This window comes from Muntiacus reevesi, chromosome 14, assembly GCF_963930625.1.
Source record: "Muntiacus reevesi chromosome 14, mMunRee1.1, whole genome shotgun sequence".
NCBI lineage: Eukaryota > Metazoa > Chordata > Mammalia > Artiodactyla > Cervidae > Muntiacus > Muntiacus reevesi.
This window is the reverse complement of record NC_089262.1, coordinates 32,160,872-32,184,747: the sequence shown is the minus strand read 5'-3', so window position 1 is coordinate 32,184,747 and position 23,876 is coordinate 32,160,872. Positions and strand designations below refer to the sequence as shown.

Sequence of the window (23,876 nt, the reverse complement as noted above, 5' to 3'; positions counted from 1 at the left end):
ACTTACCAATTTTTAACTTATAAGGCAATCACATTCCACTTGTTAATATTTTTGCACTGATAATATCTAAGGTTAAGCCTTCAACACAGAGAAGGAAACTCAATTATTTTACTCTTCTTAACTTTACCCATCATCTCTTTAAGCTGTTAACTTCTTATCCTAAAATTACTCAAGGAACTTTCCCAGGACATTTTTTTTTTTTTTAAACTAAGTCTGTTAACTTCTGGACTCAAAGTCTGACTCCATGAGTTTCAAGAGCCAACTTTCCAAAGTGAAGACACTAAGGAATTTCTAAAGCCACAGAAACTGAGTGATACAGCAACACTAAAAGAATGGGCAAATATTCTATTTGATTTCCAAAAGCAAAGACTTGGGATTTTTCCTGAAGTAAAAGTAAAATTCTGCTTTAAATCTTATTTAATAATTATTTATAGTTTAAGGATCCACTGAGTATTATATATGTGTGTGTATATATATATATGTGTGTGTGTGTGTGTATATATATATATATGACATTATCAACTTCAGTACAAGCTCCTCAAAGGAACTGGAGAAGTAGTATTTGTATAATAATTAAGATTTCAAAATTAGGTTTCAGAATCAGAAAAACCTGGGTTCAAATTCCCCTTCCTCCTGTGTAAGCTGTATAATCTTGACTTCCTCAGCTTCAATTTCCTTACCTGTGAAATGAAATTAATATCTACTCCAGGAGGTAAATATTGGGTAGATATTTTCTAAGAGTATTAAGTATGACAATGAACAATATATAGAAAATTTTTTAATAAATGTTTGTTTCAAGAGGAGAGGGAGAGTAGAAAGAACTACCCTACCCATCTTTATATCTATTGTAACACCTAAACGTTAGTGGTAAGAACAATATAAATGCTAATGGAAGGTAAAACATTAATATTTCATGAGAACACTTTTAGGGTACTTTTGCATTTAATTAACCTTTGTTGATCAACAGAACACATTATAAGCTAACTACAGTACACCTTTTCATTTAATTACTACTGATATTGAACATTTTTTTATATATGTACTTGTCATTTTAGGTTCAATTTTGACACAGGTTAAAAAACAGAAGTTAGAATTTGAGGAATAATAATGTACTATCACTGTTTCTCTTCTTTTGTTCCTAATGAGCAAATATATTTATTTGTATCATTCTACTGCTTGTATTACATAAGTCAACTTATTAATCTTGCCTCCTTGCCTCTCTTCTCTCTTACCTTCTTTTACCTTTTCCCTAACACTCTTACCCTCTTTGCCGAGTCATTCTTTTATCCGCCCCCAAACCCCAGCGCGGCCCCCCACCATGCACCCATGGTTCAAACTTTCCAGAGGAACTAATGAAAATCCCTTATTGACCAATGGAAGACAAAGACTTTAGAAATTAGTAACCAATAGAATTTATTTTGCATCCATACATACACAATGTTATCATAAGCCTTTATTTATTCCCACAACAAACATCTGAGATGGCCCTTACTACAGGTAAACAGGTAAAGCAGGTTACTTTAAGTTCCAGGTCACAATTCCTCAATTTTTAATCCTATGCTACAGCCAGATAGCACTAAATGAAAATTTTGACATAACGTGACCACAGCTTTTTTTCTGAGCTCTCTAATCTTACTTTTCATATATTCACAATTTTTTTAAAATCACAAAGCAGCAGAATTGGACAAACTGGAAAATTTCTATCGTCTAACTACTGTTGGCATGAAGCATCTGCAAGAGTGGAGAAGAGCAGAATGAACCATGCTGGACAAACATAAGCTGTCCCTAGAAGAAGTACAAATTAGAGCTAATAAAGAAGCTCAGCAAAGGTGCAAGATACAAGATCAATATATAAAAACCAACTGTACTTTCATAAACTAGCAATGAACAATCTAAAAAATGAAGTCAAGAAAACAATCCCACTAACAATATCATCAAAAAGAATAAAATGCTTAGGAACACACTTAACAAAAGAAGCACAATGCTTGTACACTGAAAACCACAAAATTTTTTCAGTGAAAGAAATTAAGGCTTAAGAAATAAAAAGTCATCCTATGCTCATACATTAGAACACTTAATATTGTTAAACTAGCAATACTCCTCAAATTTATCTATAGATTCAAAGTAATTGCTGTCAAAATTGCAGCTGCCTATTTTACATAAATGGACCAACAGAACCTAAAATTCATATGACAATGCAAGAACTCTACCAAAATAAAACAACCTGAAAGAAAAACAAAGTTGGAAGACTCATGTTTCCCAATTTCCAACCTTACTACAAAGTTACATTAATTGAAATAGTGTGATACTGGTATAAGGTGAGACACACAGGTTGACAGAATAAAACAGAGTTCAGAAATAAACTCTCATATTTACACTCAATTGATTTTTGACAAGGTGTCAAGACCATTCAATGGTAAAATAAGTCTTTCAAGACATGGTAATGGCACAACTGGATAGTCATATATAGAAGAATGAAGTTGGATCTGTACCTCATACCATATGCAAAAAAAATAACTCAAAATGTGTCAGACTTAAAGAGCTGAAACTAAACATAGGTGTAAATCTTCACGACCTCGAATCAGAAAATGGTTTCTTAAATATGATATCAAAAGTACAAGCAACCAAAGGAATAAAACAGATTAAGTCAGACATCAACAAAATGAAAAACTTTTGTGCTTCATAGGATACTATCAAGAAAGTGAAAAGATAACCCACAGAATGGGAGAAAATATTTGCAAATCATATATCTGATAAAGGACATGAGTCCAGAATATATTAAAAACTTAATAATTTACAAATAAAAAGATAATCCAATTTAAAAATGGGCAAAAGATTAGAATAAACATTTCTCCAGAGATTTATATAAATGATCAATAAGTATATGAAAAGATGATCAAAATCATCAGTCATTAGGGAAATGTAAATTAAAGCCACAATGAGGTACCACTAGCATACCCACTAGGATGGCAATATTCATATAGACAGTATGAAGTATTAGAGAGGATGCAGAGAAAATATAAACCTCAAATAGTGTTAATGGAAATGTAAAACTGTAGCCTCTTTGGAAAAGTCTAGCAGTTCCTATGTATCTACTCAGAGGGACTGAAAACACAGCTTTATTCACAATAGCCAAAAGGTGAAAACATCCCAAATGCCCGTCAACTGACAAGTTAATTAAAATGTGGTATACCCACACAATGAAATATTATTTGACCATAAAAAGCAATTAAGTACTCATATATGCTACAACATGGATGACCAAGTGAAAGATGCCTGGTACAAAAAAGCCACACTGTATGATTTCACCTACGTAAATAAGGAAATCCACAGCGAGAGAACGTAGGTTGCCATGGGCTGGAGGAAGGGAAGAATGGCAAGTGACTACTAATCTGAGGGAGACAAACATGCTCTGGAACTAGGCAGTGATGATGGTTGTACAACTTTGTGAATATACTAAAAAAAGCCATTTAATTTTTACCACTGTACACTTTAAGAGAGTGAATTTCATAGTTTTTGAGAATGTGAAGTAGTCTCCAAATCTTTTCAAACTAGTTCAGACGAGCCACTTAGTTATCAGCAAACACTTGCTAAAAACCCGCTCTGGGCAATATACTTCATAAGGTACCATAGGCAGATCCTGCCCTCAAAGAGTTTATAATTTGATTGATAATATAATGTGAAAGTGAAACAAAATAAACTGTAGCTTGATACACAAGATGAAAATGTAACAAGTTAGCATATAACTTACATAATGAACTCCTACACAGAGATACATATTAGAAAAGGAAGAGATCACATGAACTGGCGCAAGAGCAAAGAGAGAAAATATAAGCTTGGAAAAGCACAAACAAATCAACCTATGCTATCTCCCTCCATTACCACCCAAAACCCCTAAGAACTTGATAGAAAGAAGGTAGGATTTGGATAGATGGACAAAAAAAGAGATAAATGGTTTTGATTAAAAGATGTGAAGCAGGAAAATGAGCTATCAAAATATAGTGACCATATTTGTGTGTGTTGTATATATATTGCCACACAGCAGTATAGAACAATACCTTTAGAAGCATAATTAATTTAAGAAAACAGATTAGTTAAGTTCCTTGTATAAGCTGAGTTATTATTTGGGATACTTCACTTGGTTTGGGGTATACAGACAAGTTGTGTTGTGAAGAAGTAGTAGTGAAGTCGCTCAGTCGTGTCTGACTCTTTGCAACCCCCTGGACTGTAGCCTACCACGCTCCCCCATCCATGGGATTTTCCAGCCAAGAGTACTGAAGTGGGCTGCCATTTCCTTCTCCAGAGGATATTCCCAACCCAGGGATCGAACCTGAGTCTCCCGCATTGTAGGCGGACGCTTTACCGTATGAGCCACCAGGAAAGTTGTGAAGAAGAACTTTATCTTCCAGTAATTATGTCACAAATTAGCACATTTTTATTTTGAAACATACTTGACAAGTATATTTTTCATCAAATCACACAATTCAAAAAGTAGCTGCCAACTAGTTAAAGTAATAAATATTTGCTGAGGACTTGCTGTTCAGTGCACAGCACTATTCCAAACATTTTACACATGACTTTTAAAGAGTGTGCATTCAACATATACAAAATAAAACAATCTGACTTTTGAGTAAACTTTTTAAACATAAGGCACGGCTAGGACCAGATCAGTCAGTTCGTCATTTTTTATTTTACTCCAGGTACTGCTGCCAACTTGTATTTGTTTTTAACTTCAATTTTTCTCACCGATTCTTTCTGCCAAATTCATTTGTAGTATCTGCTACTCTTCTTTCCTCAATTCTACAGCCTCTCTAGTATTCAGAAACTCCACTCCATTCTGTATTAACATACCTCTCCTTTCTACTCCTAGTTTTAATTCTAAATCATTAATAACTCCGCCCACCATGGTTCCTTGATCCTTCACGCCTCACAGCTGTTTTCACAGAACAGAAAAAAATAAAATAAAGCTGGGGGAAGAGGAGGGAAGAGGCATATCTTAGGCAGCCATGTAAATCTGAGAGGGAGGCTGGAAAAAAAAGTCCTAGCATCAAATGCCTAGAATTCATTGCTGAGAGCATAGTAGTTATTAAATTAATTATTGCAGAAGATTAAAGCGCCTAAAGGACTAACTAATAGAGAAACTTATAAAACTTACCCTACATCTCCATAAAAGGGTTATATCAAAAGTTTGAAAAAGTTCCCTAGATGATTCTGACATGACATGTCTCTAATTAAAAAGAAAAAGTACATTTACTTAAATGTATTCAGATCCTAGAAAAACACTCATTTTTATTTTGAAGCTGACCTGGTCAATTATTTTTGATAATTAAGTTTGATTCTTTCACAATTATTCCTGTATATAGTACTTTTTAAAAGCAAGCATTAAATTATATCTGCAAATACAATTTTCTCATAAGCAAAGTAATATAGTTCTCACCAAAGATCTCATAATATGTATGCATTTAGTATAAAACCAACTTAAAGAAGCGGTCTTCAGATTAAGCTGGATTGACAATATATCAGGAAGGCCCTAAGACAGCCTATTACAATAGAAAATTGTCATACAAGAACATTCATTTTTTTTTCTAAGTTTATAGTAATATAGTCAATACACTGGAAAACAAAGCCTTAAGAAGAAATGGTATTATTATCTATTATCTTCTAATAATTTAAACCAAGTAAGATTTAAAAAAAAAAAAACCTACTTTTAACCTTGATTTAAGACTGTTTGGAGAGATATTCTAGGTTAGCTTTGAAAGTCATTTTCAAATAGCCATTAGTATCTATAACAATTTGACCAAGTCACTAAATTGTTTAATATCCATTCATCCAAAATGTGAAAAGTGATACAGGGATAGACTGTATTCTTTTTTTTTTTTTTTTTTATTAGTTGGAGGCTAATTACTTCACAACATTTCAGTGGACTGTATTCTTTTTAAGCAGCCAAAAGTTACTCAACTTATGTTGGCTTTAAAGGCTATATGCTAATTCTAATTTGTATATCTGTATCAGAACTACAATAATAAACTGAATGGTACCTTGGATATTCTCAGTTAAAAAAGAAATTCTAGGATTTCAACACAGTTTTAACCTTAAATTTTATATATCCTTTAAAAAAATCTACATAGATTTAGAAATGCTGTCCTCATAAAAATAATTCTCTAACAGACCAATTAATAATTATGCACTTTGCCAAAGAAAAGCTTAATGTCTTCTCAGCTCTGAGAACCTGAATGAACTACTGGGACTCCCACATCTACCGCACACCTGAATGTCCCATTGACAAGCCTAAAGCTGTAGTATCATCTCCCTCCCTTCTGCCATATCCCCATCTTTCAATTCTTATAACCTTCTCCTCTTATATTCCTGATCTTAGTGAGTAGAACCTTCATACTTCAAGGTCCACAAATATGAAACTTGAGAATCAATCCTCAACTCTTTTCATTCTCCATTACTCAACTGACCTACATATAAGCACCAAACTGTATGCAGGTTAATCTCTTAATATTCGTTGTGGATCTCCCCCTCCACATTTTCATAGTCCTAACTGAGAACTTCATCAATTCCTAGATGTCCTCCCTAGCCTTTTTTTCTATCTCCTATCTAATCTCTGTATTGCTGCCAAAATTTTTTGCAAATACAAAATATACTTCGTTACTAAGTAATTTCTTGGTTTCCCAATATCTTTAAAATAAACAAAATTCTTAAAAGCATATACATTCATCCATAATCTAGACTCAGCCCCTTTCTGCAGCTTCAAATCTTTTTGGAACATTCCTATTCCAACCCTATGCTCCAATAATCTAACCATCTGCAGTTTCTAAAATCAAACTTTTGCCCCAGACTCCCAAGTCTAATTAATGGCTTGTTAAACATGGTTTAGCACAAGCTAAAATCAAGATTGCCGGGAGAAATATCAATAATCTCAGATATGCAGATGATACCACCCTTATGGCAGAAAGTGAAGAGGAACTAAAAAAAAAAAAGCCTCTTGATGAACGTGAAAGAGGAGAGTGAAAAAGTTGGCTTAAACCATAACATTCAGAAAACTAAGATCATGGCATCTGGTCCCATCACCTCATGGGAAATAGATGGGGATACAGTGGAAACAGTTCAGACTTTATTTTTTTGGGCTCCAAAATCACTGCAGATGGTGACTGCAGCCATGAAATTAAAAGATGCTTACTCCTTGGAAGGAAAGTGATGACCAACCTAGATAGCATATTAAAAAGCAGAGACATTACTTTGCCAACAAAGGTCCGTCTAGTCAAGGCTATGGTTTTTCCAGTGGTCATGTATGGATGTGAGAGTTGGACTTTGAAGAAAGCTGAGCGCCGAAAAATTGATGCTTTTGAACTGTGGTGTTGGAGAAGACTCTTGAGAGTCCCTTGGACTGCAAGGAGATCCAACCAGTCCATCCTAAAGGATATCAGTCCTGGGTGTTCACTGGAAGGACTGATGCTGAAGCTGAAACTCCCAATTCTTTGGCCACCTGATGCGAAGAGCCGACTCATTGGAAAAGACCCTGATGCTGGGAGGGATTGGGAGCAGGAGGAGAAGGGGACGACAGAGGATGAGATGGCTGGATTGCATCACTGACTCGATGGGTGTGAGTTTGAGCAAACTCTGGGAGTTTGTGATGGACAGGGAGGCCTGGCGTCTGCGATTCATGGGGTTGCAAAGAGGCAGACATGACTGAGCAACTGAACTGAATTGAACTGAAGCATGGTTTATATACCATCTTTAGTCTAAATTAGGTAACCCCCCCACTCAGTGCCCTTCCTGTATCCTCTTTGTTAATCTTGATATTATAACGAATTCTTTATCTGTCTTTTATCAGACTGTTAAGATCCTTGAAGGCAAGAATGAAGTATTTTATCTCACCACTGGTAATGCCTTATAGTTTCTGCGAGAGGAAACACCTAATGTTTGATGAACAAGAGAATGAATATGAAATCACAGCCAAGTCCACATCACACTAGATACTTCATATCTCAAATATTAAGTCTACCCACGCACCTATGGGCTTCCCTCATAGCTCAGTTGGTAAAGAATCTGCCTGCAATGCAGGAGATGTGGGTTCGATCCCTGGGTTGGGAAGATACCCTGGAGAAGGAAATGGCAACCCACTCCAATATTCTTGCCTAGAGAATCCCATGGACAGAGGAGCCTGGCAGGCTACAGTCAATGGTGTCACAAGAGTCGGACACAACTTGGCAACTAAACCACTACCACCTCGCACCTATGGGTACCTTATTTTTGACAAAGGAGGCAAAAATATTCAATGGGGCAAAGACAGCCTCTTCAATAAGTGGTGCTGGGAACACTGGACAGCTACATGTAAAAGAAAGAAATTAGAACACTTCCTAACACCATACACAAAGATAAATTCAAACTTGGTTAAAGACCTAAATGTAAAATGAGAAACTATATAACTCTTAGAGGAAAACATCAACAGAACACTCAACATAAATCAAAGCAAGATCCTCTATGACCCACCTCCTAGAGTAACGGCAATAAAAAACAGGAGCAAACAAATGGGACCTGATTAAACTTAAAAGCTTTTGCACAGAAAGGAAACTACAAGAAAGGTGAAAAGACAACTCTCAGAATGGGAGAAAATAATAGCAAATGAAACAACTGACAAAGGATTAATTTTCAAAATATGCAAGCAGCTCATACAACTCAATACCAGAGAAACAAGCAACCCAATCAAAAGGTGGGAAAAAGACCTAAACAGACATTTCTCCAAAGAAGACAAACAGATGGCTAACACACACATGAAAAGATAATGAATATCGCTCATTAATAGAGAAATGCAAATCAAAACTACAATGAGATATCACCTCAAACCGGTAAGAACGGCCATCATCAAAAAGTCTACAGACAATAAAGTCTGGAGAGGGTGTGCAGAAAAGGGAACCCTCCTGCACTGTTGGTGGGAATGTAAATTGATACAGCCACTATGGAAGTCAGTATGGAGATTCCTTAAAAAACTAAGAATAAAACCACCAGATGACCTAGCAATGCCACTCCAAGGCATATACCCTGAGGAAATCAAAATTAAAAAAGACACATGTACCCCAATGTTCACTGCAGTACTACTTAACAATAGCTAGAACATGGAAGCAACCTAGATGTCCTACGATAGATGAATGGATAAAATTGTCATGCATATACACAATGGAGTATTACTCAGCCATAAAAAGGAACACATTTGAGTCGGTTCTAATGAGGTGGATGAACCAAGAGCCTATCATACAGAGTGAAGTAAGTCAGAAAGAGAAAGATAAATATCATACTGTAATGCATATATATGGAATCTAGAAAGATGGTACCAAAGAATTTATTTGCAGGGCAGCAATAGAAAGACATAGAGAACAGACTTATGGACACTGGGAGAGGGGAGGAGAGGGTGAGATGTATGAAGAGAGTAACATGGAAACTTACACTACCACATGTAAAATAGATAGCCAATGGGAATTTGCTGTATGGCTCAGGAAACTCTAAACAGGGGCTCTGTATCAACCTAGAGGGGTGAGATGGGGAGGGAGATGGGAGGGAGGTTCAAAAGGGAAGGGATATATGTATACTTACAGCTGACTGATGTTGAGGTTTGAACACGAAATTCTGTAAAGCAAATGTCCTTCAATTAAAAAATAAATTAAAAAAGAGAGAAGCAAAAGACAGAGAAGAAAAGGAAAGATATACCCATCTAAATGCAAAAATGAAAAAAAAAATTAATTCTAAGTAATAGGACCTACCAAAGAACCAATTTTTCTTTTTAGTAAATGGCAATCCACTCCAGTATTCTTGCCTAGGAAATCCCATGGACAGAGAAGCCTGAGCCTGGCAGGCTACAGTCTATGGAGTCACAAAGAGTTGGACATGACTGAAGCAACTGACCACGCCATCTAAAACCTACTTACTGCTTTTCTGCAGATAAAAAACTGATGATGTCTTACCTAAACTATATCTCTAGGACCTGATTACTCTCTTCTTTCATTTATCTAAATTTTCTCCCCTTTGCTTTATGTTTTTATTAGTCCATAAAAATCCTAAAACCTGAGAAATTCTTCAGTTTACATTTGAAGAAAGGGGCTTAATGACTGGTCTAAATGTTACTTGACTAGTAGCTAGTTTAGACTAGATTCTATGCTAATTTCACTATACAAGACCTCCAAATAATAACAGTTTGAAAAATTCATAAATTTTACTATGAAATTCAAAAATATATTGAAAAGAGACCACAGCCACAACAGTAGAGAAGCATTTAAATGACCTAAGAATAATCTTAATAGGAAAGAGGAACCTATATAAAACAAACAAATTCACTGAATACAGACATGAATGAAAATAAAGATTAAGAAAGAGTAAACTATTTTTGGAAATATATATAAAGAGCCATAAAAAGGTTCAAACCTTTCTGCCTAACTAGAACCAATGGGATTCTACCCTAAATGAACAAAGCCCTCAAAGGGGGAAAAATGTACATATAAATATGTTCCACTGCCTCACTTTTGTACAGAAAGAGGTGATAGCAAGTAAAATGTCCAAAGTAGAATGACTGATAAAATTATGGTTCATCCACTGACAAAATGTTGGGTAACTTTTTAAATATTTATGAACACTATGTAAAAAATTAGGAAAACCTTTATGATACAACCTTAAGAGAAAATAGGACTAGGTACATATATTTATACCATAAACACATATTTAACCAGAATCACATTCATATACATATTTTTATTAAAAACCTAGTAGCTCTGGTTCCCAAGTAACCTAAGGGAATGGAGAGTTGCTGAAGTCTAAAGTTTTTATAAGGAACATTACAATTTTGGTGGCTATCCTCTAGTTGAAAACAGAGTCACTAAAACCATATGATAGCAGAGGTAGCAACACAGCTCAACAGCAAGATAGCGTATTAGAGATTCGGATACTGAACTTCACCCTAGGACAGTCACAAGTATGTTGTAATTTATAAGTTATTTTAAATTCTAGTGTTTAGGCCCCCTTATCTCAATAGTGAGGACATACAATGGCACTTTGAAATAAGCTAAAAACCATGAATAATTGGAAATGATTGAAGAGCTGTAATACCTCTCTCCCTATCCCACCAACACCTCCCAAGTCCTAATATGCATATCTGGATTATGCAGGTCATGTTAGCCCTGAGCCTATTAAATTGTCCCTTACCACTGAGAATGAAGTCTAAACTAATACTTGAAATCAGAAGCAAAACTGTTGTGGGAACAAAATAGAAAGAACTCAAAAACACTTCTGTACATAGATCTTCCTCTTTTCCAGCCAAACAAACCTAACTGTCCAATTACCAAGTAGTTAAATCATACAATTCTTTGCTTTAAAGCCTGTCCTATCTAGTGTTCTCTTCCTTCTATCTAATTTAACATTTAGCAAGCCCCATCTATCATCTGTCACTCAATCAATCCTTTATCTCAAAAACTGAAACACAATTCAAATTCATGTATTTTGCTGTTTGCTGAATGTTTACTATGTGCAAGCCACCACAAACTCAATACCCAGGCAAGGTTTTTGGTCAGTCTTTGTAAACAGCCTTTGTATTGATCCTATTTTCTCAAGAACATGGCAATTAGCACTAGAGCAAAATATAGCACCTATTATTTCCTTAGTTAGAAATTCTAGATACAGTGAAAAAAATGTTTCCTTCATTTTTCAAGATAGCATCACATTTTAAGATACCCTTCACAAAAGGTACTCAGGGTTATTTAAATCAGTAACTCTAAGCAGACCCTCCTTCTGTTCCAACTGGGGAATAAGGAGATAACTTTATTCTAAGAAGAAACATTGTAAACTTATACAAAACCATAAGCAACAACTTCCAAACTCAGAAACAAATAATACAGCTACAATATATGACTCTTGCCATTAAAAATGTTTACATGCCTAGCAACTGAATGGTACCATATCCCCACTGCTTTTACTCCTTTAGTTTTGTTATCTGCAATAAAAGTGAAAATGCTATTCAAGTAAACTTGTTTTCACAGTAGTAGGAAAGTCAATTAAAAAGCCTGCCTTTGCTCCTACATTCTCATTTTCTTTTCAATTCAGACTCTGTTCCTGAACACATAAACATACAGTATTTAAATGAATGTACAAATCTATGAAATATAGTGCTCTAAAAGTAAGAAAAACACTGAGTTCAAACTGTTCTACTTGATACACTGGGCTCTAAAGAGGTCCTGGATTTTAGATAGGGGAATGGGTACAGAAGATATTCACATTTAAGCTATAAAACATGAATGTTACTGAAAATGATACCTTAATTTTAAATATCAGAGCCCAAACATATGAGCAAAAAGTATCCTAACACTAAATACATATTTTGCAATTACCTCTAAATCTTTCTTAAAATGCTATGTTATTTCACCCAACTAGCTGTATGCACCTGCCCACTCTCAGAATCAAATAGTAAACGAGGGATGGATTTAAGTGATACTCAGGGAGGTGTTATGAATGTTAGAACATGGTAAACAACTCATTTGGAGATACACTAAAGAAGAAGGATCAAGTATTATCACCAAGTTTCTAGTTTAGGCAACTTGAGTTAATGATGGGAACATTAACCTACTTCACATAGTTCTAAGAATAGTTTTTCTTTTTGAGTGGGAGGGGGTAAGGGTAGGGAAGAACTGACAAATGAGTTCAGATTTCTATAATACTTCTGAATTTATAGTATGTACGGGATATCAGGAAGTGCCTAGTAAGACAGCTGGATCTGTCTCAGAAGAGAATTCTATTCTACAGATAGATTTGTGAGTTATAAGCGTGTAAAAAAAAAGTTAAATAGATTAAATCAATAGGAAGAGAATAGAATGAAGGCTGAAAAACCACCTTGGGGACACCAATATTTAAGGAGTGGGCAGAGATGGAAGTGTTAGCAAAAAGATCTACGTATTAGAGAATGATATCCCTGAACCCAAGAGAGAACGTTGTTTCAAAAAGTGAGGAGTGAGGGGGGACAAAACAGGTGGTCAAAAAAAATAACCCTTCTTTCTCATTATCTGCTCCAACTTCCAGTAAATAGGACTACTTTAAGCATTAAAAGAGAAGCAATGACTGGTTCTTCACTATAACCTATGCTCTATTTTTAGTTTAAACAACAAACGTGAAACCAACAAAATGTAAACTCAATTTCTGGTTGTAAATTCACCATCATTTCAGTTGCTATATGCTGTATGTTCAAAATACATGAAGCTAGCTATTTCAAGTATGATGAAAAAGAGGCCAATGTCTACTTTACCTACTTGGCAGAGCATCTAACCTAAGAGAATTAACTCGTTATAAATAAATGCCACTCAACAGTAATGTAAATCGCAGCATCTCTGATGTTGAGGGGTGGAAATGTGAAAGTGTTCGTCGCTCGGTTGTGTCCGTGACCCCATGAACTGAAGCCTGCTAGGTTCCTGTGTCCATGGAATTCTCCAGGCAAGAATACTGGAGTAGGTAGCTATTTGCTTCTCTGGGAGATCTTCCTGACCCACGGATTGAATCTAGGTCTCCTGCACTGCAGGCAGATTCTATACCATCTGAGGGGTAAATATGGGAAAGTAAGATTGTGTCCAATAACAAAGCAGCTGCAAGATCTGAGACAAATATCTAAAACTGTTCAAAGTATTTTTCAACAAGGTAGTACCAAAGTTGTAGAGTATATTAAATTCAATTTCAAAACTCAGATACCAACAAACTATTAACACATGCAACAAGGTGGATGGATCTCAAAAGCTTTATGCTAAGAGAAAGAAACCAGACACAGAAGCCTACAGATGTATGATTCCGCTTATGTGACAGTCTAGAGAATACATAACTATAGGAACAGGAATTTAGGTCTGGCTGCCAGGAATTAGAGTAGGGGTGATATTGATCACAAAAGGATATAAAGGAACTGGTAGAGGTGATGAAAATATTATGTCTCTACTAAAGGTAGTAGTTGCAAGACAATGTTTCTCAAAACTCAAACTGTACAGCAGCAATAATAAATTTTATTGTGTAAATTATACCTGAATAAGCCTAACTGAGACAGAGGATGAGATGGTTAGATAGCATCACCGACTCAATGGACATGAATTTGAGCAAATTCCAGGAGATAGTGGAGGGCAGAGGAGCCTGGAGTGCTACAGGAGGTCGGAAAGAGTTGGACATAACTTGGCAACTGAACAGGTCTTACTTAAAAAAAATTCAGTCACCATATCACTATTTCATTTAAATTGCATTTTTAATGCTCTGTTCTAATCACAGTTGACTTATCTAAATTGCTATTAGATATAATATTTAAATTAGCAAAGAAAATAAAAACTACAATAAATCAATCTTAAGCTTGAAACAAGGTATTTAGATACTTTCCCTCTTACAATAAATCGCAGATATCTTACTTTCAATTCTGCTACCTAGGGGAGCAAAACAAAAGCCCTTTCCTAAGTTTTACAATCCTAACAGCCAAAAAAAGAACTTTTAGGTTTTCCTTTATATTTATTTCATATGGATTGATTGGGATGTATGTAAACACTATCATACAGTTTAATTCTAATTAATCGGTTCAACAAAAATGTAATGAATACCTACAACACAGGACAAGCACTGTGATTGTGTTACAAACATAAAGATGGAAATAATAGTCTCCTTGCTTGCATAGAGCTGATGGTTTAGTATGACTGAAGACATATGAACAAATTATTTTATCAAGAGATGTAAGTAATAAACTGACAAATGCTATTAAATTAAATGACCAAGGAAACTTTCACAAAAAAGTCTGCTTTCTCCTTAAAAAAAATTTCTGGTCATTGAGCTGATGTTTTGAGAAGTACCATATCTCCAGAATGAAGTAAGAATGCTAACACAAATATACATTTTCCAGTTAGTATCAAAACGCTTTTCACCAGTAATATTCTGAACTTAATGAATATCTCAGAATCTGAGGCCTTTTAAACTGCTCTAGGTTTCATAAACATTAACAATACCAACTATATTCACCAAGCTATGTAAAAATTTGCTTAGGAGGAGACACAGATTAAATAGACACTGATGGAAAGAGGAAGAGATACACAAGAAGAGGGAAAGAGAATATTAATAGAGTTAAATAAAAAGTATATGTCAGATATGTCTTACAGGATAACCTGAAGTAACCTGAAGTAGGTTATGGCATAAATATTGCATTTTTAATCCTTTTTTCAAGGGGAAAAAAATGTTAAAAGTAGCATTTAGGCCACTGCATTTCAACTTTCCACCTTAAGAATTTTCTAAGACATAGGCAGAACCCTAGGAAAAAGCATCATGGTATGTGCATCAATTCTTTTTTTTAAGATTTTTTTTTTTTAATGGCAGTTAGGTCCATTATATACCCATGTAAAATTTCAATTTGATCATTACCAAAGAAAAACTAAATTATATATAGACTACATTCAGATCATCAATTTCTTTAGACAGAAACTGGCAACCCACAATCCCATCACACAAAGAAAACTAAAAGTAGATTTTAAATTCCTGAAAGGGTTAAAATAGATAAGCAACAAGGTACATGAAATAGCACAGGGAATTATACCCAGGAATTATATCTTGTAATAACCCACAATGGAATATAATCTGCAAAAATACTGAAAATCAATATGCTATATACATAAAATTAACATAATATTGTAAATCAACTATACTTGAATTAAAAATATAGGGGAACATAACAAACATAGGGGAAACTAAGCAAAACAAAAAAAGAAAAAAAAAAATCTTGAAAGAGTTGCCAACTAGCAGTGCTGAGAAAACTCAGTGATGTATTTCTTTACTAGGAGTAATTTCAAAGACATGTTAGTTAATTAAAAAATTAAATACATCATCATAAAATTGGTATTTTTAGAGTAAACTCTAGTTTGAGTTTTAATAATTCGATTAGTGTTTCAAGCACTGCTAGTTTTTGAGGCATCTAGAACCAATGACTATTTTAAAAGAATAATACTCATAAAGTACATATGCATTTCACTGGCACAAGACTAAAGAACTGAGAAGTACAGATGACCCAAATAAGCTCATTCTAACAAAAAGGAATCCAGCATTTCAAAATTACGTCAACGCTTCTGAATTTCTCAGGAGAAGTAAAAGTATACTTAAGTACTTTAACAAACAAATTAATGTTACTAATTTCATGTTTTTACATTCTGAAAAAAGTTTTTCCTTTAAGAGTTTGGTGTATTATGTTAAATGATATGCTATGCATATGTAAGATGGCAAAAAAAAAAAACCCTACATCAATTATGTTAAAAATTTAATGTATTCTTGAGAACACTTTTTAATGCTTAACATTTTGATAAGAATTCAAGAATCACAACAATACTGTGAAAATAAATATTGTGGCTTTTCCATGAAAAATAAATGTGACTTTCCCACATTTTCAAAAAGTATAGCATGCATTATATTTAGACATCAGTATTCTATTTAAATACATATTTGTATATGGAAACATCTTGCATATTTTATATGGTATGTTTTAAAAACTCTATCAAGTAATGAATCAGCTATAACTGACCAAAAAATTATAAAATTACTCTTTTCTAATTATCTTCAGATCTCTTTATAAGCTACACTAGAAAAACAAGTTTCACTACTTTATAACCAAGCCTACCTTTTTCATCAAGAAATAACAGACAAAAAGAAGTATTATAAATCTCGAAGAGGCAGCATGGTAGAATGGAATGAATAGATGTTTTAGAATCAAGACACATCTGAGTAGGATCCTATCTTTAATACCTGTTATATTGGCCACCTTGAACAAATTATTAAACATGATGAGGTTCAACTTCCTTGTTTGTAAAATGAGAACATTATCACTAACCTCATTGGATAGTTGGGAGGTTCAAATCATGATAAACAGTATGGTGGCTAAGAATAATGGGTAAAGCATCAACTCCAGAGTCCTTTCTCCACTTTCTGCCACTTGTTAGCTGTGTGATCTTAGTCAATCATTCTGTACCTCAGTTTTCTCAAATATCTTAGGGTACTAAATATAACCAAACTCATACTGTACCTAAAAGAATTGAGAAAATCCATATAAAGTGCCTGGCACAGTTTTTGGCACATGGGATTCACTCAATAATATTACATATGACAAATGTAAGGCACTAACACAGTGCCTGAAGCAAAAAAAAGATCTTAAATCTTAGTTTTCCTAAACGAAGTTCCAAATTACTTCTTTTTACTCTCTCTAAAACTCAAATTCACCCCTGAAGATAAATATTTGCCATTAATGATGAGAAAAAGATTACTTCAAAGTCTATAAAGGTATTTACTAAAGAAATCTTCCTAAAACTGTATATAATGACAATAGCTCTGGAGTAAGTGGACAACTTCCCAAGTTGAGAACTTCAAAAGGATCCACATGCTTTGGCTACACAAATATTGGAATTTTTTAAAAGTACGAGTCATACTTATTTATAGATTCATATATTGTGATACAATTGATCATATATATTTCTATGAATATTCACACTCTACAGCTCCATTTTCTCTTTCTAAAAAGATGCTTTGACAATTTCAATTCAAAATAAAAAAGTAAAAAACTCATCAGAACTTATTAACAAACTCAAAATGAAAATATAAGGCAGTAAAGATTTGCTGATTTCAAAATTATTGAAATTACTATTAATGTATATAGCACACACAGTCTGAATTTTATTTTAGTTCTTTGCCTACAGCACATAATTTCCTTGACTACATGACCCTTAAGTATTGAATCAACTGAGGAACTAAAGGATAATATTAAGAATTCACTAAAAGTAGAAATGTGGAATCCTAAATCCTTAAGAAACTATATAAATCAGACCAATTAGACAACAGACAATTTTCCGACATTTCTAGCCTCAGTTTCTACATCTGTAAATTATGGGTGATAACTATGTTTCTATTTCATGAGCTCGTTAGAATTAGAGTGGGGTCACCCATCTGTAACACAATTCCTGGCAAATAATAAGCCCTCAAAATCTTATCCAATGGGCAATCCTGTATCAACAAATGATCTCTTCCAGTAAATCACTTTGGGAATAGAAAGGAATCTGCCTTAAAACATAATGCAATCTGACAAAACTCAATTCATTAAAATTGACTCCAGATTTGACACTTAAAATTGCTTTTAAATCAACTAGAAACGCTAATATTCCACTATTGTCATTAAAAAATTGAATAAAAATAGAACTTTAAGGAGTCATTATTTACTACAAATATAGTCAATTCACTTACACTCCAGAAGAGAGACAAATGTAAATAAACTCAACCACTCAAACAGCAAACATATATACACAAAGTGAAGATATCTAACATAAAAGTACTATTTTCATACCAGGAAAATACAACTAAAAGATAGGTACCATGTCTCTCTATGGAGATGAGAAAAGCACCTTGGACTCAGATAATCGGGGAAAAAAAAAAATCACTGATGGTATCAGTGTCAGCACTGAGCAATACCTAGCTTCATGACCAAAGCTCACACGTTACTTAAAAGCAACATAATCTAATAAGAAACTATTAAGAGTCAGAGAATACCCTAATCTCCCACTGAGTCACTAAGTGAATCTATACAAATCACTTGGCCTCTGAGTTTTTTCATCAAAAAGTGGAAATCACACTGGTCATTCATATTGCAGGGGAATGAGAATATTTGTGAATGAACTCAGGTCACCTTGAAGTAGAACCAATTTAAAAATACAAAGAATAATTACTGACAACTGCTAAAAATAGAAAAAGAATTTCCTTCAAAAAGTATATTCTAAAATGATTTTTAAAAGCTAATATAAGACCATACATTACCACTAAAGCCAACTTAGTATCTCAGGATATTAAAATAAACATGTCAACTAACCACTTAGTTACTAGTTCCTAGTCAGTAATTTCCTATTCATTTTATAGCAAATAAACACGATAAACAGAACTGAAGTTACACATGTATGAAATTTTATTTCACTCAGTCTTCTCAATCACTTTATATAAACTGAAATCTTACATCATCTTAAAAATTTCAGAATTATTTACAAAGTATGCTTTTCCTAATAAGCAACGGAGCAGGGAAATTTAAATGAAAGTGTGTAAAACTCACTCTTTAGTTTTTATCTACTTTTTATTATTAATGTTTACATCTTATTTTGGGAGAGTAAAAATACTACCACAGAGCATACCAAAATATAACACAGATGTGTTCAAATGTTTAGACAGTGGTTTGATGGTGAATTGGTCACCAAAAAATTAAGTAAGTTAAGGAAGCCTTAGAAAATACATGTTTAAGTTGGGTAGCCTGGCTCCAAAGAAAGAAAACTTCACATCTGAATTGGTACAGCTTTGCTTATAATACTTCTGAGATTCAAAAATGATCATTATGCCGAAAACCAAAACTAAGTTTACTACCATACCGAAAACTCTCACTTTTCATCCCCAAAGAGAATTTGAAATGTCTTCAAATACAAGTCTTTTCTTCTCAAAGGTGGACAGTATAATAATGATCCCTAGCACAGGTTCAAAAAGCTTTTGAACAACTACAGTAAACAAATTTGTTGAATGACTTTCAAAAGGAAGCATCCGATACACTCATCTCAAAACACTAGAAATAGTTATTTACTATTCAACTTTAATTTATTAGACTTTCATGATATACTTCAAAACTATTTTCAAGTAATTATTGTAAGTTACTAGTAACTTTGCAGACTCAAAAGAAACAATAAACCATACTGCTGAAATTTCCTCTAGGTGTATTACAAAATATTTATCCAAATAATATAACTAGCACTGTAAGATCTGTGGAATACTTAGAGCTGTTTCCTTCCACTGAATTAAAAAGGAAAGAAAAAGAAATACAAGATTAGCCACTGGTGAGTATTCCAACCAATACAGGGGAGTACAGCAGGCTATTCATAATCTCTAGGGAAACAAATTATTCTTTCCAACTAAGTTATCAAGAATGTAAAGTTCAAGTTTAGGTTTTACTGAAGTTTCGCAATATCTTCTCCTTTAAAAATAACCTATTTAACTGGTTTGGCCCAAACAAAATATTTTCAACCTACTTTAAAGAAGTATTTATGCTATCTGAATGAAAGGTATCATAAAACCTGTATTACTTATGGAGTACCACATATGTAGAATTAGGAAAATAAGGTCTAATAAGAACTAACTCACTATAATGCCAAAGTCACAACAAAAAAATCAATCACATAGATATATGACATACTGATTCAAACATGTTTAAGAAAGCTCCCTTTATACCTATAAAACGCTAAAGATAAGTTTTTCCTATTGATGAAAACTAAGCAAGCAGAACTCCGCTTTCCATTACCTTTAATAGAAGGATGTTCATCCCTAGACATACATCTCATTATTTTATTTAAATAAAGTTGTAAAGACAATCACAGGTTCTTATCAGGGCCTTTTTCAACATTAATATTGAAGCCCTTACCCCGCCCTCCCCCCCGCCCAAAACCTCCGCTTAAGAAATGAACTGTTCCTACCTTCTGTATTCTCCTCTACCCCCCAAACCCTTTCCCAGTCCCAATTCGCGTGCCCCCCACCCAGTGTAGGCCTGAGGCCCTGTAGCAAACAGTGTCTAACAGGAGCAGGCAGCACAAAGACAGGAATGGGAGATTAGTGGGAGGGAGGGAGGCCGGGATTGGGGCTCAGCAGGAGCTTCAGGCTTTTTAAAATTCAAACTGCTCCCTGACCAATACAAATCACGGACACGCTACTGACTACTACACGGATTTATAGCATTAAAAACATGCCTAGTACGTGACAGCTATATTAACTTCACTCTTTCTAACATTTATCCATATGTTTGCAAGAAATGTGGAACCATTTACTTTAAGCAAAAGGCTAAACTCAAAAATCACCTTCAGAAAAGTTACTTATTCTACGATGACATAATAATTTAATGAGATGCAAAAAATTTGAACTAAGGTAACACTTACTAATAAAACAAGGGACTTTGTTGATCACTGTTGCTTCATTTTAACCAACGAAAGTTTTCCTTCAATGAATATTGAGACAAAGTATCAAAACAGTCCAACCCAGGGACAATTATTTTTCTATGTAACTTGTATGGCTGAGGACTTTTAAATTGGTTTTTCCCTTATACCAACCTACATTACCAACGCCTCCATAAACAAGCTCCAAGCACTTAACTTACTTGTGAGCTAGAATTTAAGATAAAATTGATATTTTTCTCCAGCATTTACAGATACATTTGACCTATTAAAATGACACCTCTCTCATTACACAGTCAAACATCATGGGCACAAACAGCCAATGACAATCCTGGGACCTCAAGAAGATCTGCCCTGACATGAAAGGATGGCACCTTCCACATTTTTTTTTTATTAACCTCCCAGGGATTTTAAGCATAACTTCATTTCTATCCTTTTAAAGAAAATTGGATGTACTTGTATCTCACCGCAATTCTCAGAACATTTAAAAACCTTTCTAAGCTTCTACAGGTTTAGATCAGGAAGTACCTGAGTGTTTCACGTACAATCATTTAAAACTGTCCTTACATAACGCACACAAATATAAAGTGGCAGGGTAAACCTGTCAAGTACTTTATACTTGTCTCTGAATAAAAAGTCCATGTGCAACACACTGTCAAACAACAACATAAAAGCGCTTTGCGTGGGTGGGGGGGTCATATGCAGTGTCTACTACACTATGGTTTTCTGTATTAAATATTCATGTGGACGATTTAATTCTCCTTAAAAAGAAAATGAGTCTTTATTAACTTTCCAACGTCCAAACAAGTTTTACACAGGAAAAGAATTACCACTGGATCCGTGTCTGAGTATTTACATTTGTCTCACTAACTGAAACTACTTCCTCCCTTCATGGGGTCACAGGGGGAAGAAGGGGGGTTGTTTGTTTCACTGGGACGTTCCCCACTCCCGGACCAGGAAAGTTGTAAATATGGGGACGGTCAGGGCACATTTGCTGTTAGTTGTATTGTTTCCGCCTCCTCACTAGCTACAGCTCTTCTCCCGGGCGAGGCCTGTCACCGACCAGCAGTAGCTCCGCTCAGCCCGGAGCTCTCCTAATCCCCGAGCTCAAGTAGATTCCGCTGGCCCGCGGCCTGCACTCTCCGCCGGGCCTACGCCTCCCCGGCCGCCCGGCAGGAGCCCAGTCCCCGCCACCGGAGCCGGCCGGGAGAGGGTACGAAACCACCGCCACCCAGGGCGGCTGCCACCAGAGAGGAGCGAACTCTAGACTCGCCCGCGGAGGAGACCTGGGGCCGCTAAGGAAACGGCGGGGAGGGGAGCGAGGAGGAGAGACGCTGAGGACCTGGCGCCGCCGCCGCCGCCGCCGCCGAAATAAAGAGCAGGAATTTACCTGGGCGAATCGGCGTCTGAATCCAAGGGGAGGCCGAGGCCGCTGTGGCGAGAGACTATAATCCGGGCCGGGAGGGGGGGTGGCTACGGCTCCTCTTCCGTCTCCTCAGTGCGGGGAACATGTAGAGCCGGGGGGAGACCAGCCGAGAAGACAAATCGCTGCTTCTTCTTCCTCCTCCTCCTCCTTCTCCCACATAGAAACACTCACAAACACCCGACCAGGGGCCCGAGCTACCGGGGGGGCATCGCCGCCGGCCCGGGAACCAATCCTCCAGTCGGCGGGGGCGTCCCTCCCTGCGGCTTGGTGGTGTCGGGTGAGTCGGTACCGACGGAGGGAGGGGGGGGAGAGCGGGGGGGGGAAGGAGCCCTGTGTGTGTCTCTCTCTCGTTCCGTCTCTCCCTCTCAGAACAAAATGCCGACCGGAAGTGCAGCTGCAGGAATGACTCCCTCCGCCGGCGCCAAACACTAACAACCACCCCCTCTTCCCCACTCCACTTCCGCCACCGCCGCGCCGCCGCCGCCACTTGGGCTCTCGTCTTCGGCCGCGCCGCACTGCACGGCCCGCGCCGCTCAGCTCGGCACCGCAGCCGGGGCCCGGAGGCGGCCGGCAGCGAGGCGGCGGGGGCCTCTCCTCCGCGCCCTTCTCGTCAGGGCGGCTGTGGACATTGCCTTTTAGTGTCGATCCTGCGGAGCGGCGTTTTCGCTGTGGCACGGGCGGGCCGAGTCTTCTCGGTCTTTATTTTCCTGGAGGCCGACTGGAGCGGGGCCCGAGCCTCGGTGGTGGTCGTGTACGTGGTGGGGCGCTCAGGCCCGGACCGGCTCGCAGGCCACGCACGCCGCCCCAGCTGCTCGTCATTAGCTCTCGGGAGCCGAGCTCGGGGCGGCCACGTAGAGGACGCCCGCGATCCGACGGCGACCGAGCATTTTTTAAATGGTGTCCCTGCAGCCGGGTGGATGGATGCATCGTATTGTACACTCTGCTCTCTCTTTGAGAGGCCGGACTTTACGCCCGTCTCTTCATTATTTCTGCGGAGTAAGGACTCAACCCTTGGAGGAGGCGAAGATTCTCAGCTGGATTGAATTGGAATCGTGTTTGTAATGCATTTATTTCTGGAAATATGTGGTCTTTTCTGGGCTCGCTTTTTGTTGGCGGTGGTTTTGGCTCTTGCCTAGCAGTCGGGATAAAGACCTGTAGGCGACGCTGTTCGAGCGAGGAGCCGGCCCGCGGTGGGCCCGGAGCGCGCCCCATTCTAGGTGTGGGTGGAGCCGAGCGCGCGGGGAGAGCCGGCGGACTGCGGGCCGGCGGCCTGCCGATTTCAGACATCGTTTTCCTCTTTACGCTCGAAACAGAGGTCCTGACCAAGGCTGGAGTACAGATGCGATTCTGTGTACAGTACCGAGCCTTCTGTAGTCTCTTACTGAAACACCTGAAATAACTCTGTCGTACAGTTCACTATTAAGTTTACTTCTGTAAATTTAGAGGGTGCTATTCTTCAGGTAAAAGTG

General features: G+C 36.7%; 1 protein-coding gene across 3 annotated transcripts in view; it reads right to left on the bottom strand.

Moving 5' to 3' along the window:
- Positions 1–22,718, bottom strand: part of NIPBL (NIPBL cohesin loading factor) — a 195,769-nt gene extending 173,051 nt beyond the window's left edge. For 2 of the 3 annotated variants that reach the window (XM_065905642.1, XM_065905644.1), the window contains exon 1: positions 22,372–22,717. The gene's annotated coding sequence lies outside the window, so the exon portion shown is untranslated. Of the gene's footprint in view, positions 1–22,371 lie in introns of all 3 variants that reach the window. The other variant, XM_065905643.1, reaches the window with a different exon arrangement.
- Between the last annotated feature and the right edge of the window lie 1,158 nt (positions 22,719–23,876).